The sequence below is a fragment of the Lissotriton vulgaris genome, chromosome 8 (genome assembly GCF_964263255.1).
Source record: "Lissotriton vulgaris chromosome 8, aLisVul1.2, whole genome shotgun sequence".
In the NCBI taxonomy this organism is placed as follows: Eukaryota; Metazoa; Chordata; class Amphibia; order Caudata; family Salamandridae; genus Lissotriton; species Lissotriton vulgaris.
Genome location: NC_141696.1, coordinates 480,122,590 through 480,136,690, shown reverse-complemented (window position 1 = coordinate 480,136,690; position 14,101 = coordinate 480,122,590). Strand labels below are relative to the sequence as shown.

The 14,101-nt window shown below is 50.4% G+C and overlaps 1 protein-coding gene across 3 annotated transcripts in view; it reads right to left on the bottom strand.

Annotated features, from left to right (window-relative positions):
• The window catches only part of EDAR (ectodysplasin A receptor), a 494,038-nt gene that overhangs the window by 438,610 nt on the left and 41,327 nt on the right, over window positions 1-14,101 (bottom strand). The window contains exon 1 of one of the 3 annotated variants that reach the window (XM_086934284.1): window positions 377-429. The exons of the other annotated variants lie outside the window; for them this stretch is intronic. The gene's annotated coding sequence lies outside the window, so the exon portion shown is untranslated. Of the gene's footprint in view, window positions 1-376; window positions 430-14,101 lie in introns of those variants that run through there. 3 annotated transcript variants of the gene reach the window in all.

Genomic DNA, 14,101 nt, shown 5'->3' with positions numbered 1-14,101 from the left:
AAGAACCCAAACATTTAACATTCCAAGATACTATATTTAATGACATTTAAAAATCTAAATAGTATCTAAAAACTTTGAGAAGATCAATTATATACATGAGTAAAGAATAAAATATTGTATGGTAACTTATGAGATTGAAGCTTGAAATAGAGAAAAAATGTCGGAATAAAGCAGAGAAGTATGAAATAGTAGAAATTAGTAAAATAGAGAAATTGAGGTAGGGGGTGAGAAGAATATAAGAAATAGAGAAAGGACTGAAAAATTGAGTGAAAGGCAAGAGGATACAGAAAGAGAGAGAAGGTAAGAACATAACACAAAACAAAAGAACAAAACATAAGAAACATTGGATGAAAAAATACTTTAACAAAAGACATACCACAGGAAGACAATAGGAACGGGGATGGTGGTGCCACATAAGGGAGATGGAACACTGAACAGAACAGTGGCGGCTCGTCCATGGGGGCGTTTGGGCGCCGCCCGACTGCTTTCTCGCCGAGTGAGAAGGCATAAACACATGGTAGTTATTACCGTAATAACTACCATTTGTTTCTGCCTTCTCGCACGGCGATAAAGCAGAAGTTAGAGTCGGCGCTGTTACTCGAGGGCAGGGGGGAGAGGCTTGCCCACTGTTATTAATACTGTCTGTTTGGGCAGCCTAAGAGGCTGCCAAACAGACAGTATTAAGAACAGTGGGCAAGCCGCTCCCCCCTGCCCTCGAGAAACCCCTCCCACTCTCCCTGCTCTCTGTATGCTGCAGCATACAGAGAGAAATGACGTAGGTAGGGCAGCCGGCTGAACCAATCAAGTCGCTAGCTGCTGTGGAGGGGAGGGAGGCTGCCTGCAGCCTTCCTGTTGACGAGAGCCCAGATGTTTTCAAAATCCAGGACGGCGGGATTCGGGAGTCTGCAGTCTCGGGAGAAAAGCAGGAACTAAAACCAAAGTAAGTTTTATTATATTTTATTATTTATTATCGTCGAAGGTCTCACAGCTGTTAGTCTAGGGTAATCTATCAGGGGTGGAGGAGCGTGTTCTCTCAAAATTAAGGAACAAGCAATTTTGCTGATTTGCTATTGGCAGGCTAATAGAGATAATGGGCTTTGCTGGACAGCGCGGGTACAGTTCAGGCAAACAGTGACATTAGATAAATATAAAAACGGTTCATTAAACCATCATGATTGCTGCTGCGAAGCAATGTAACCGAGGGGCGCGAGGCACCGCCGTGTCTAGCGGCCGCCGGTTTTCTGCAGAGGGATGCACTGTCTGGAAGACGTTTGTGTCTTCCGTGCACTTCGGGGAAATGCACCCTCTTCTTGATGATACAACAGATTTTCTATTTTGCTGAAGAGTGTTTTGCACAAACAAAGTCTGCCCTACGCGCAGCCAGAAAGACTACTATGCCGCTATAAAGACAGTCAAAGGGATCTACTATGCTGGGAGAATTGCTAAAGCCGAAAATAACAGCAGAGAGATTTTCTCTATTGTGAAAAGTTTTGTATCCCCCGTTGCTGATACTACCACTCTCCCTTCATCTGTGCAATGGTGCAAGGACCTATCTAATTTCTTTGTTAATAAAATAGCTAAGATTCAGCAGGACTTACTTTCTGCGTTACCAGCGGTTAGTTCAGCGGCTGGTCCTTTCTCTTCATCATGCCATAGTAATATCCAACAGTTTACGGGCTTTTCGCCAGCCGAAGAATGCGACATACTGCCTCTTTTTCAGTCCCTTAAATCGGGCTCTCCTGCTGACCCCTGCCCTGCTCGGGTGCTCTCGGAGGTTGCGAGTATTGTCTGCAGTGAGGTCACCCAGACAGTGAATCTCTCTCTATCTTCGGCAGAGGTTCCTCTAAGCTGGAAGCAGGCAAAGCTTTTGCCACTTCTGAAAAAATCTGGGCTAGATGTTAATACCCTTGGGAATTACCGTCCAATATCCCTCTTGCCAGCGCTGGCCAAAATATGTGAGAAAGTGGTCTTCCGTCAATTGGAGAGCTTTGTGGAGACCTCCAATGCTCTACATCCAGCTCAATCAGGCTTTAGAGCGGCCTATAGCACAGAGACGGCACTGGCTGAGATGGCGGAGTCGGTTCGGGAGTGCTTGGACAGAGGCAGCAGAGCGGTCCTTATTTTACTGGACCTATCTGCCGCATTCGATACCGTCCCCCACGAGCTCCTCCTCGCCAGGCTGTCTGCTATTGGCATTGGTGGTGGTGCCCTGGCCTGGCTGTCGTCCTTTTTAGCGGACAGAACACAACAGGTCTGGATGCCGCCTCATGCCTCACAGCCCAAACCACTTATCACTGGGGTCCCACGGGGATCCACTCTTAGTCCCCTACTGTTCAACATTTATATCACTCCCCTGATATATCTAGCGGAACAGTACGGGGCTAAGATTATAGGGTATGCGGATGATACGCAGCTGTTGTTCACCTGGCCTGATGATCATCTGGATACTTCTGTAGTCCAGCTATGTTTGTCCTCAGTCTTTCGCTGGCTAACTATGGCACAGTTGAAATGTAATGAGGACAAATCCGAGGTCCTCTTTTATGGTTCTTTCCCTTCCGACTTCAAAGACTCGCTGTGGCCCCCGAATATTCCCTGTCCTAAGGCGATGGGTGGCCCTGCAAAAAATCTTGGCATATGGTTTGGAGAGGACATAAGATTTGAGGACCACATAAAGAAACTTTCGGGGACATGCTTTGCTACTCTGAGAGAGCTACGTAGATTCTTTCCATTGCTTCCTAGAGAAGCAAGGGAGACTGTTGCCCGAGCTCTCATTCTAGCAAGGCTGGATTATGCGAACGCTCTGTTTAGCGGCATCCCCGCGTATTTAGTTAAACGTTTGCAGGTGATCCAGAACGCCGCTGCCCGTCTTTTATTCAATGTCCCGAGATGGCAGAGCGTTCGCTCCCAGCTGTGTAGCCTTCATTGGCTGCCAGTGTCTCAGCGCATCCTGTTCAAATCTTTGGTGCTCTCGTTCAGAGCAACCCATGATCAGGGACCTGCCTACCTGAAGAAGAGATTTGTTCTCTACGCCCCCACACGAGCCCTCAGATCATCCTCTTTATTCAAGATGACTCTCCCTCGCTTTAAGCAAACTAGACTAGGGGGCCAGTCCATAGTTGTTGTGGCTGCCCGAGCCTGGAATGCTCTCCACCTCCACCTGCGCTCCACTCAAAGCATTGCCCAATTTAAGAAAAATCTGAAAACTCATCTATTCAGGAGTGTGGCATAAGTTGATTTCCGTTGGTCCTTTCTCTGCTGGTTCCCATCGCGCCAGGATACTCCCAAGTAACAGAGCGCGTTATAAAATGGTTTATACATACATACATACATACATACACAGCAATAGTATGCAATTAATTGAGTAGACTGTGGTGCCTCAATGAAAGACGTTCATTCTAATACAGTTTAGCAGCCATTTTGTTATGGGAAGAACATACAGAAAGGATTGCAGTAACAGATAGCTTGTGCATTTGTACATATGCGCCATAAAACATGTATCCTTCGACGTCGCATGTAAAGTGCTCTGATGATACATGCTCCGTGTACCCGGTACATGTATCAAGTGCAGCTGGTCCTCACACTGATTTATCTTTAAAGTTTTGTAGTTTAGGAAAGATAAGTAATGTGGCACTGTTGTGTTGTGTAGTTTTACAGTAGTTTAGTTGACTATGCATTTCTTTATTTCTATTTGTTACGTTTCTGTGTCTTTAATTAAATATACATCTAATGGAATCTCGATTGTGATGATAGACCCGTGCCTGTTGTGGTCCAAGCCTCAAGCAGCGTGACCCACGGGGGCAGTTATGAGTGATATAGCAGGTCGGGCAAGCGTAAAGCTGCTCCAGTGTGCATCAGACACCAGCTTATTGATAGAGACACAATACAAAATTGGTGACACTCATCCTGAACTTTTACGCCCCACTACTTTCAAATGTCACCACCCGCCACTGGATCAGAAGACCCCAGGATGAGATGGCAAGGAGGGGAACAGCTTCCAGGAAAATTGAAGAGAGCAGAAAACGACGAGGGACCACAAGAACGCTACCTGGTAAATGGAAAAAAGAGAGAAGTTAACAAGGATCATATCAATACACAAAATGTCACATAATACAAAAGGAGGCAGATGGATCACTAATTAGAACAAAACAAATAACAAACAGAATCATGTTGAGATGTAAGAGTCTTTCATGGCCAAGGTACTTCCATGGATTACACTCTACAACTGTTCATAAATTGTTGGAGGAGCGCAGGATCTTCATAATTAGTTGTTTTGTTATTACGAGTCACTTTGAAGAGGCAAGGATGGAACAAGCCATATCTAACATTCAGGGTGCGTAACGCAGGTCACATCTCCAAGAATCTTTTCCGAAGTTCCGCAGTTATCTTGGCGTAGTCGTGGGCAAAAAAGAGATTAGAACCATTCCAAGAGATTTTTCTGTGTTGTTTGGCAGCATGGCGGACCTTGAGCAAATCTGTGTACTCTAGAAAATACAAAATAACTCCTCTAGGTTTCGTAGAAGATGATGGAGAACAAGAGATCTGACATAGCCGATGCGCATTTTGGATATTCAAAGATGGGCTGTCAGGAAGACCCAGAAGGGTTGACAAGAAAGTTTGAAAAAGGATATTGGATTACAGGCTTCAAGGCCTTTAACTAGGCCATAAATGTGTAAATTATTGCGCCTGTAGCGGTTTTCCAAATTTTCAATCTGCTGCTTAGGTTGCTCTATCTCTTTGGATATATGGGGAACTTAATTTGTAAGTCCTTGCACAGAATCAACACACTTTTCTAGGTCCCCAACTCTCTGTTCAGTGAGCAACCAGTTAGCTTCCAGATTCTGCAGTCAGGTATTGGTTTCCTCCATATGCGGCTTAAGAGCACAAATTTCATCAAGGATGAGCTCCATGGTTATTAAGGATGACGAATTAGTAGGGGAAGGTGGATTCACTTTCACTCGTTTGCCAGATGCAGACCTCGACGCAGAGGGTATTTTGGAACCTTGCTTTGCACCTAGACAAGGATTAGATGGAGCAGAGCCCTTGGAACCAACAGAGTTATTGATATTTTCTTCCATGGGATCTTGTAGGACGATAAACAGGTTATAATCCTCTAAAACCGCTTTGTTGGAGTGAAGAGTTCCACTACGGTTAGTGCGAGGCATTGCCATGAAGAGCAGCGAGAGGTGAATCACCTTATGTGATATGAAGAAAAATTAGAACCACTAGAGACAAACTGGTCAGTGAATGAGTTGGAAAACAGACTACTTTAATCCAGGAGTCAGCAGCATGAATAAATAAATAAGTATTGGGGGGTCAAATGAGCGAAATGGTGGTCAAAAATGGAAGAAATATGCTGGCATAACGAAGAGTGTGTGTTTTTCTGTGAGGAAATAACATCTCACAGCTTGAGGCGGGAAATTGCAGCAGCGCCGAAAAAGAAAATGGCAGCCGCAACGATGCACTGAGTCGCGGCCAGTAAATATATTAAAATGTAGGCACTGGTCTCACCCTGTGCTCCCCCAGTGGTCGCATTCAATGAAGCTCAGGTTCCGACAGCTATCTCATGCGATTTCAGGGTCTGCGAATAGGAATAGCGGCCTGGAGCTGTCTCTTTGCCTCAGCTCCCGGGAACAGCGGCCATTTCCTAAGGCTCCGAAGCCACACTCCCATATGTGGCTTCTTCTGATGCTGATGATGGTAAATGTCCAACGCTTGAATGAAAGAGCAGAGGGTGGTGCGGGATATCAGGCAATTTCAGGATTCCCACAAGCTATTTCTAGTCATCAGTTGACTGCATTAGAGGCAGAACAAATCACACGCGCCTCATTCAAGCCATTGGACATTCCGTGTCCCATAGGATGCAGGCCGGATTTGTTCCGTGACACTGCTATCATATTTATGTAACCGAGTCCTGATGATGGCCTGACTTGTCTACTGGCCAGAAACGCCTTCGACTTCCGCAGCGGAATTCCTGGTGCCTTACCATTGTGGATGCCCTACCTTACTTCTTTGTATCCATGTAGCATTAATTGTTTGGGTATCTCAAATTGTGTAAAGACTTTTTATGTTCACTTACCCTTTGTTGCGCCCACCACAATCGCTGTATATATCCACTCACGTGTCACTTGCATCGTCAACAAACTTCACGAGCACTTGCACACAGTATATTTTTGGTTACATTTCATTTAATGTAACCCAGTGCTTCCTCCTCATGTGATGATGGTAAATTAGCGCAGATATAACAGTCCTTGGCTCCCATGGCCTGTGTATATTCCTGTACTAATCTAGTGTAAAAAAAATTTGAGTAATCCTCTCTGTTCTAGGCGAAAAATAAAGCTTTCATTTGCTCTTCATCATTCAAATATATTTGTGTTTCCAAAAAAATTCTCAGGTTTTAAATAAAATCCTACTAGCACTATGGTAATCATAATTAATTTTATTACAAAGATTGTGCACATAATATATTTACATCTGTCTCTAAGGCAACACATGTTTTCTCTAGACGCAGATTAAATGTAGGCCAGTTAAAGTTCAATATGCAGACTTTGCAAACAGCTTCTTTCAATGATTAGTCTTCAGCACAACAGTTTTAGACAATCCTTAACTCTACTCTGTGTTCTTCTATTAATGTTATCTCTACTCTTCTCCTGCAGACTTGGGCCTAGGTTGATCTTCTGTAAAATAACAATAGAAATCAATCAGTGCCAGTTTCAGTATCTTGTTCGTCTTTCTTTTAAACTTTCCAAAATCTTTCTGTAAATGCATAGTTTGTTTTGGCGTGGCCAAGTGCCGATCATGGTGGACGTGTAGCTCCGGAGCTCCGTCCTTAGCCTGTGATATAAGCTGATTATCCTGCTATCCTAACCTGCAGCCCACCTGCACTCGGTGCCCAGAAGACCCGGGGGCGATCGGCATACAGCGGACGGGCGCTGCTCCTCCAAAGCTTGCACCGGGAGGGCGCCGGGACCGTGGTGCTGCTGCGGCCTGTGCTGCGAAGTGAAGCCTCAGCCTCGATTTGTGGACTGCCCAGGCCCACCCTAGGTCATCGACTGGCTGTGAGAGGGACCTCGGCCTGGAAAATCGGCGGACGCTTTACCGCGACCTCGAGACATGCTGCGGGGCCCCCCCCGCGCCGCCTGTGACCTCACTGCCTCCCACATCGGCCCACCGGACACTCACTGATCTCCCCTACTGCGGGACCCTCTGGCCGGCCGGGACTCTAGACCCGACATAGCAGACTCGCCACGGAGCTACGGCGCCTGAGCCCGGACCCCCTGCTGGAGTGTGGTACGTGTTCTGTGAGAGGCGAGGCCCGACATCGGCACTGCACACGCGTGGTCTGCTCACGGCACAACGCACCGGGAGGCGAAGGGAAGCCCGGCAACAAGAAGGTACTACAGGCGCCATTTTGGTTGCACCCCGGAGAGGGGTCCAGGACATTGGGAACTTGATCCCAGCAATTGGCACACCCGGACGCCGGTGCAGGCGGACATTCTGCGGGGGGAGTGCGGGAGGCTGTCCACTCCCAAGGTTGGTACCTACTGGCATAGCGACATACCTGCGACCTCACAGACTGGAGCGGGGGGCATCAAGCACACGTGGGGGAAAGAAGACTCGCCCTGTGAAGCCCTGACATCGCACTACACACCTAGCGCCTGCCGCGATACTAGCCGTTGACGCTGCCCCTACTCATCGCCTTCCCCGGCCTGTGGACTCCCCCCTGTACCCTGCACAACCAGGCACTTACCGGCTCACAAGAACACCAGCGGAGCCCCACTCCGCCTTGTGACGGCGCCGCGACCCACTGACCGCCGTCACCCGGACACGGACTGGCCTGAAACACTCCCGACTGCCCGAGGGCTGCGCCGCAATCCCCTGCACTCAGCGGAATCTGGATACCCCGCTTTCAAGCCTGACGCCCTTGCGTGAGCACTTGCATAGGGGAGACCGGCGGCCACGAATACTCCAGCGTCGCCCTGCTTACCAGGTCAATGGGTAGACACAGGGGCAGGAACCAGGACTTAGGCGCCCCGGCAGATATGCAGTCCACGGGCTCAGAAGACCCACTGGCCTCTTCGAACGCGGACATTATACCGCCGACGGGGAAAGGATCTCAAGACGCCAAGTTAGACCTAATCCTCAACGAAATACGCGCCACGCGCGAAGCGTTGGAATCACGCATTGATAGCATGGCGACCGGCCTATCCCTACTGCGGGCTGACCACAACAAGCTGGCGGAGCGGGTCTCGGAGCAGAAGCTTGCACTAAATGACCTCATACCCCAACAGACGGAGCATTCCTCGAAACTGGAGGCCGTGGAGAAGCAGCTCAAACAGCTATGGGACAGAGTGGACGATGCGGAGGGACGTGCCCGCCGCAACAACGTCCGCATCCTAGGTATTCCGGAGCGAAGCGAGGGGAGGGACCCCACACGATTCGTCGAGGACTGGCTGCGGAAACTGGTGGGCCAAGACGACCTTATGGCCTTGTACAGCGTGGAGCAGGCACACAGGATGCCATCGCGCCCCCCACAACCGGGATCGCCCCCTCGACCATTGATTGCGCGCCTACTCCATTTCAGAGACCGGGACACAGTTTTAAGAGCGGCAAGGGAGAAGGCACCTATACGCTTCGAAGACAAAACCATATCAGTGTACCCCGACTTCACGCCAACGGTACAGAGAGCCCGGTCCACTTTCCTGGGGGTGAAGCGCAAACTCAGAGACAGAGACATGAAATATGCGCTGTTATTCCCTGCAAGACTCAAGATACTACACGGCAATAAATCCCACTTCTTCGACTCGCCGGAGGAGGCGGAGGAATGGATGGAAGTCACACTCACCCCTCCGGCCTCGCAAGACCCATTCGCAGATGACCACAGTGGGGGACACAAAGCATCACAGGGGCGACGAAGCACTCCTTCCACTTCCGGACACCACCCCACGCGAGGCGCACAGATGAACGCTCGATCACCCGGGGACCAAACAGCGGGTCCTACTTCAACTTCAACAGCACGGATGCGATTAACAGAGGAGGCGCTGGCCGCCCACGACGCGGGAGCAACCGTGGACGGGGGCACCGTCACCACCGACACCCACACTGAGGTTTCCGGGTCGGTGGACAGCCTACAGCTGTTCCCCAAGATCACGGCCCAGATGGCAGAGGAGTTCTGACTACCGGCATGACTGATCCTCTCCAGGTGGTAAAGTGTAACTGGCCCCTCTTCCTCATACATGGTGGGTTGCAGGAGGGCTCACCCTATTCAGGGCTACCATGCCAAAGCAGGCCATCAAGAGACAGTCAACAGAGGCCTTCTTCCCCCGTTTTGAACATGGAACACACTGACTTGTGCCCACGTTGGGCACCCTTGTTTGGCTCCCGAGCCCGTTGGCCTGGGAACCTTTCAGTTCAGGGGTTTTATGTTTACAAGGCACTCTTACCTGGCACCACGACGAACCTAACATGGTCACTTGCAAGCTTCACTCCACTACCACACACAGATGGCTATGGAACCTCTTAATGTATATCGTTTGTGCACCTGGAATGTACGGGGACTGGGCTCGATACACAAACGCCACAGAATCTTGGCCCAACTTAACCGTAGAGGGACACAGATAGCTTGTCTGCAAGAGACACATTTGAACAGTGCTGAGACTGTGAAGTTACGCAAAAAATGGAGAGAACAGCTCTTTGCTACCTCCTACTCTGCGTTCTCAAGGGGGGCGGCGATCTGGCTTCGCAACTCTGTCCCCTTCAAGGCATTAGAACAAAAGATTGATAAGGAGGGACGATATGTGTTTGTGCAGGGTTCACTAGATGGGGATGCTATTGTGTTAGGATGTGTGTACTCCCCAAACACAGGCCAATCTGAATTCTTGCTTACACTAAACGGGATGCTGGCTGACTGGGCTGACCACCAGTGGATTATAGGGGGGGATTTCAATGCCGTACTCGATCTTACACTGGATAGGTCACACCCCCCCCTGTTGGCCACTGAGAGCAGAAAGCAGGCGGAAGCCCTGGCACGTTGGGCTGAAGGCTGGGACTTGGCAGACGCATGGCGCAGCACACACGCACAGGAGAGGGAATATACCTTTTTCTCCCTGCCCCACCAGCTCCATACGAAAATCGACCATGTCTTCTGCTCCCGCTCCCTGATGACCTCAATTGTACAGGCCCAACACATGGGAAAAACCCTGTCAGACCACAACCCCGTTGAACTCACCTGGCACTGGGGCAAGTTGACGCCCCCAATCCCGACATGGCGCTTACCCCCTGACCTGCTTGAAGACACTGTTTTTAGATCGTCCCTTTCCGACACTATAGACACATACTTCACCACGAACGCGAACACAGCCAGCACCCGTCAGATCGAATGGGACGCATTTAAGGTCTGCCTAAGGGGAGAGGCGATGGCCGCGCGAGTGGGCAGAAAGAAAGAGGTCGTCAGCCAATTGAAGGAAGTGGAGGGTTCCCTAGCGTCCCTGGAGAGTGAGGCAGCGGGCACTAATGCACATTTCACCCCACTACAGGAGGCCCACATCAGACACGCAGAGCTTCTAGAAGACCTGAGACTCCTGGATTACAGAGAACACACAAATAGGCAGCATACGCAGGCAGACCGAGCTGGTACCCTTCTGGCCCTGATACTACGGGATGCCCCGCCATGCCACCCAATCTTGGAAGTTGTGGACCAAACAGGCACTCCTGCTACCACACAAATAGGGATTAATACGGCGTTCAGGGATTATTACACCGCACTATATAGCCCCCCCCCGCCCCAAGCGGAGTTCGCTTATGAGGCCTTTATGGGGGACCTGTTCCTACCCCGGCTTACCGACATGCAAAGCAAAGCCCTACAGCGCAACATCTCACTAGCGGAAATCAGACAAGCGATACGAGCCCTCCCTAGGAACAAGGTCCCGGGGACCGACGGCCTCCCGGCCGAATTCTACACAACGTTCATAGATCGATTGGCCCCACGTTTACATACTCTCTATATGGAAGCCTTCCGAACTGCCTCCCTGCCGCAATCGTCCATGCAGGCATTGATCACATCTCTCTTAAAACCGGGTAAAGAAGGGCTCCAGCTGGCCGACTACAGACCCCTGTCCCTCCTGAACACTGACTCGAAGATCTTGAGTAAAGTGCTGGCGACGAGACTAATTCAGTATATACCCCAGTTGATCCATCCGGACCAATGTGGTTTTGTGCCGGGCCGGAGCACGGCCATGAATCTCAGACGCTTGGCCCAACTGATGTTGGGAGACACGGGAGGGGCGAGCCAGGAGGGCTGCATCACGCTAGACCTGAGACAGGCGTTCGACTCCCTTAGATGGGACTACATGTTTGCCACACTCTTAAGATTCGGGATACCGCCCGAATTCGTTGCCTGGGTCAGGCTTCTGTACACTCTCCCCACGGCGAGAGTGCGCACTTCTAGACATATTTCGGGTCCTATAGCTATAGCGGGGGGCACCCGAAAGGGCTGCCCGCTTTCCCCTCTCCTATTTATCCTTGCCCTCGAACCTTTGCTGTGCAGCCTCAGGGCGAAGGCCCCCCACTATGGCATCCGGAGACATGGGACGACGAACATTGTGTCCGCCTATGCCGACGACATTATACTGTACCTTCGAGACATACGAGGAGATATGGGCCCTATACCCCAATTGTTTGAGGACTTCAGGGAGATCTCAGGCCTTGCTATAAGTGAACCCAAGTCGTACGGGTGCACTTTCAGGACTACTGACTCTTCCACTCCCCTACCCTTCGCTCCACACGAATTCCAAATATCGGGTACCACCTTCCGGTATCTAGGGATACACATCTACAGGGAAGCTGACATGATGATTGACGGCAACCTTGGCAGGGCCATGAGAGCGCTGAAAGCGCAAATTCAGTTTTGGCTGACACTGCCCCTCTCTGTTGCTGGCAGAGTGGCCATCTCCAAGATGGTAATGCTCCCTCGCCTAGTCTACCACTTCACCAACCTGCCATTCCTGATCCCGGCCGCGACGTTTCAACATCTCGACACACTGCTTACAGAACTTGTGTGGGGACACGGGCGCAGACGTATAGGTCTAGCCAAACTGCAGCTCCCCTCAACTTCCAGTGGTATGGGCCTCCCAGACTTTAGGGCGTACAACTATGCGTGCCAACTACAATGGCTGGCCTACTGGGTGGCGGGCCGCAACCTCCACGAGCTCAATATGACAGAGAGGGAACATGCAAGAGGGGACATACACAAGTTGCTCCTCCCCCATTCGGACATACCGAGACATGCCCCGCCACTCCTCCGACTAGCGGTGTCATACTGGCGGAAGGCAGTGAAATACACTTCCCCCACAACATCTTATGCCCCCACGATCCCGCTACTGGGCATCCCACTGGGCTCGGGTACACTGACAACAAACAGACTAACACAATTGCAGGACGCGGGGGTGACCCATGTGGGAGACCTGTTCGCAGAGGGACGCCTGCTGTCCTTTACAGACTACAGGGCTGTGCATAACGTCCCCAGAGGCTCATTCCTATTACATGCAGGCCTTAGACACTATATAACACACACCTGGGCGCCTGAGGGACAGGAGCCAGCCACCAACCCCCTGATAACGATGCAATACCTCATGGGCACGGGCAGCCACCTAACCAAATGGCTCACTGCTAACATAAAGGCGGGGAGGGCGGTCCCTCTAACAACTCTCAGGTCGGCATGGGAAGGAGACATAGGTAGGCCACTGAGGGACAAAGAATGGGAACGTATCCTCCAGTTCCCCAAGAAGGTCAAGAAGTCAAGAACCTCGGGATCATGATCGACTCCGATCTTTCAGGAAAATCCCAACTTCACAAGATCATTGGTAAATGCATCGGAACATTAAGAATTCTTAGAAAAATCATTGACCTGATACCTATCAAAGCCAGGAAAACCATCGTGCATGCTCTTATAACTCCGCACCTGGACTACGGGAATGCCCTTCTTCTGGGCATCAACCAAAAACTTCTTCACCAGCTGCAGTGTGTACAAAATGCAGCAGCCCGACTGGTATTAGGCCTTCCGAAAAGAACCTCTGCCAAGACAGCACTGTCCAAACTGCACTGGCTCCCCGTAAGGGAAAGAATAAAATTCAAAAGCCTCTGCTATGTCCACAGGATAGCCCACAACAAGGGCCCCACCTACTTAAGAAGCCTCATGACCATTCATCGCCCCACTCGTCATCTGAGGTCCGCAGGAATGTCCCTTTTTAAACTACCCCGTGTTCACAAAGCAAAAATCGGTGGCCGCTCCTTTCGTTATCTAGGAGTGAAACTCTGGAACGCTCTCCCGATTCATCTAAGAATGGAACCCTCTGAAACTCTTTTCAGAGCTAACTTGAAAACCCACCTTTTCCCTCAATAATTCTGCCTCACTCTTCCCTTTAACTTGATTCTCGGATGAGAGTTTAAAGCAATTAGCGCGGGGATACACAGTTGTGCAGCCATGCGCTTAATAAATGTTCTATTATTATTATTTATTATTAAGGTGGCCAGAAACCCCAAATACAAGTTTATCCAGCTGATGCTGTTGCATAGGGCCCACTTGACCCCACATCGCCTGCATATGATGTTCCCCGACACAAGCAGCAACTGCCCCCGGTGCGACGCTGACGACGCATCACTAATACACATGCTCTGGCAATGCCCCAAGTTGGGTCATTACTGGGCCACCATAGCTGATTCGCTTGAGAGTGCCGGAACCCTGTCCCGATCGCTCACTATAGAACACACACTACTGGGGCTAGGTCCATCGACACGCACAAGGACCGTGGCGACACGTTTCACGGACCTGGCCTTACTACTAGCAAAACGAGCAATCACGATGAGGTGGAAGTCCCCCAGACCCCCTGACCCGGATTTATGGAAAACAGAGGTGATTAGATGGGGCAAGGCAGAGGGCGAAGCTTTACAACGAGAAGAGCACAGAGGTCTCAGGAAAACACTGATCTCCCTGGACTGGTACACGGTGCTGGGGGCCTTCGAAACTGGGGGGGCGGAGGAAGGGGAGGACACAGACGACTCGATACAGGCGGGATGATGGGGTCCGGCCCCGTGGGACATTCATTCA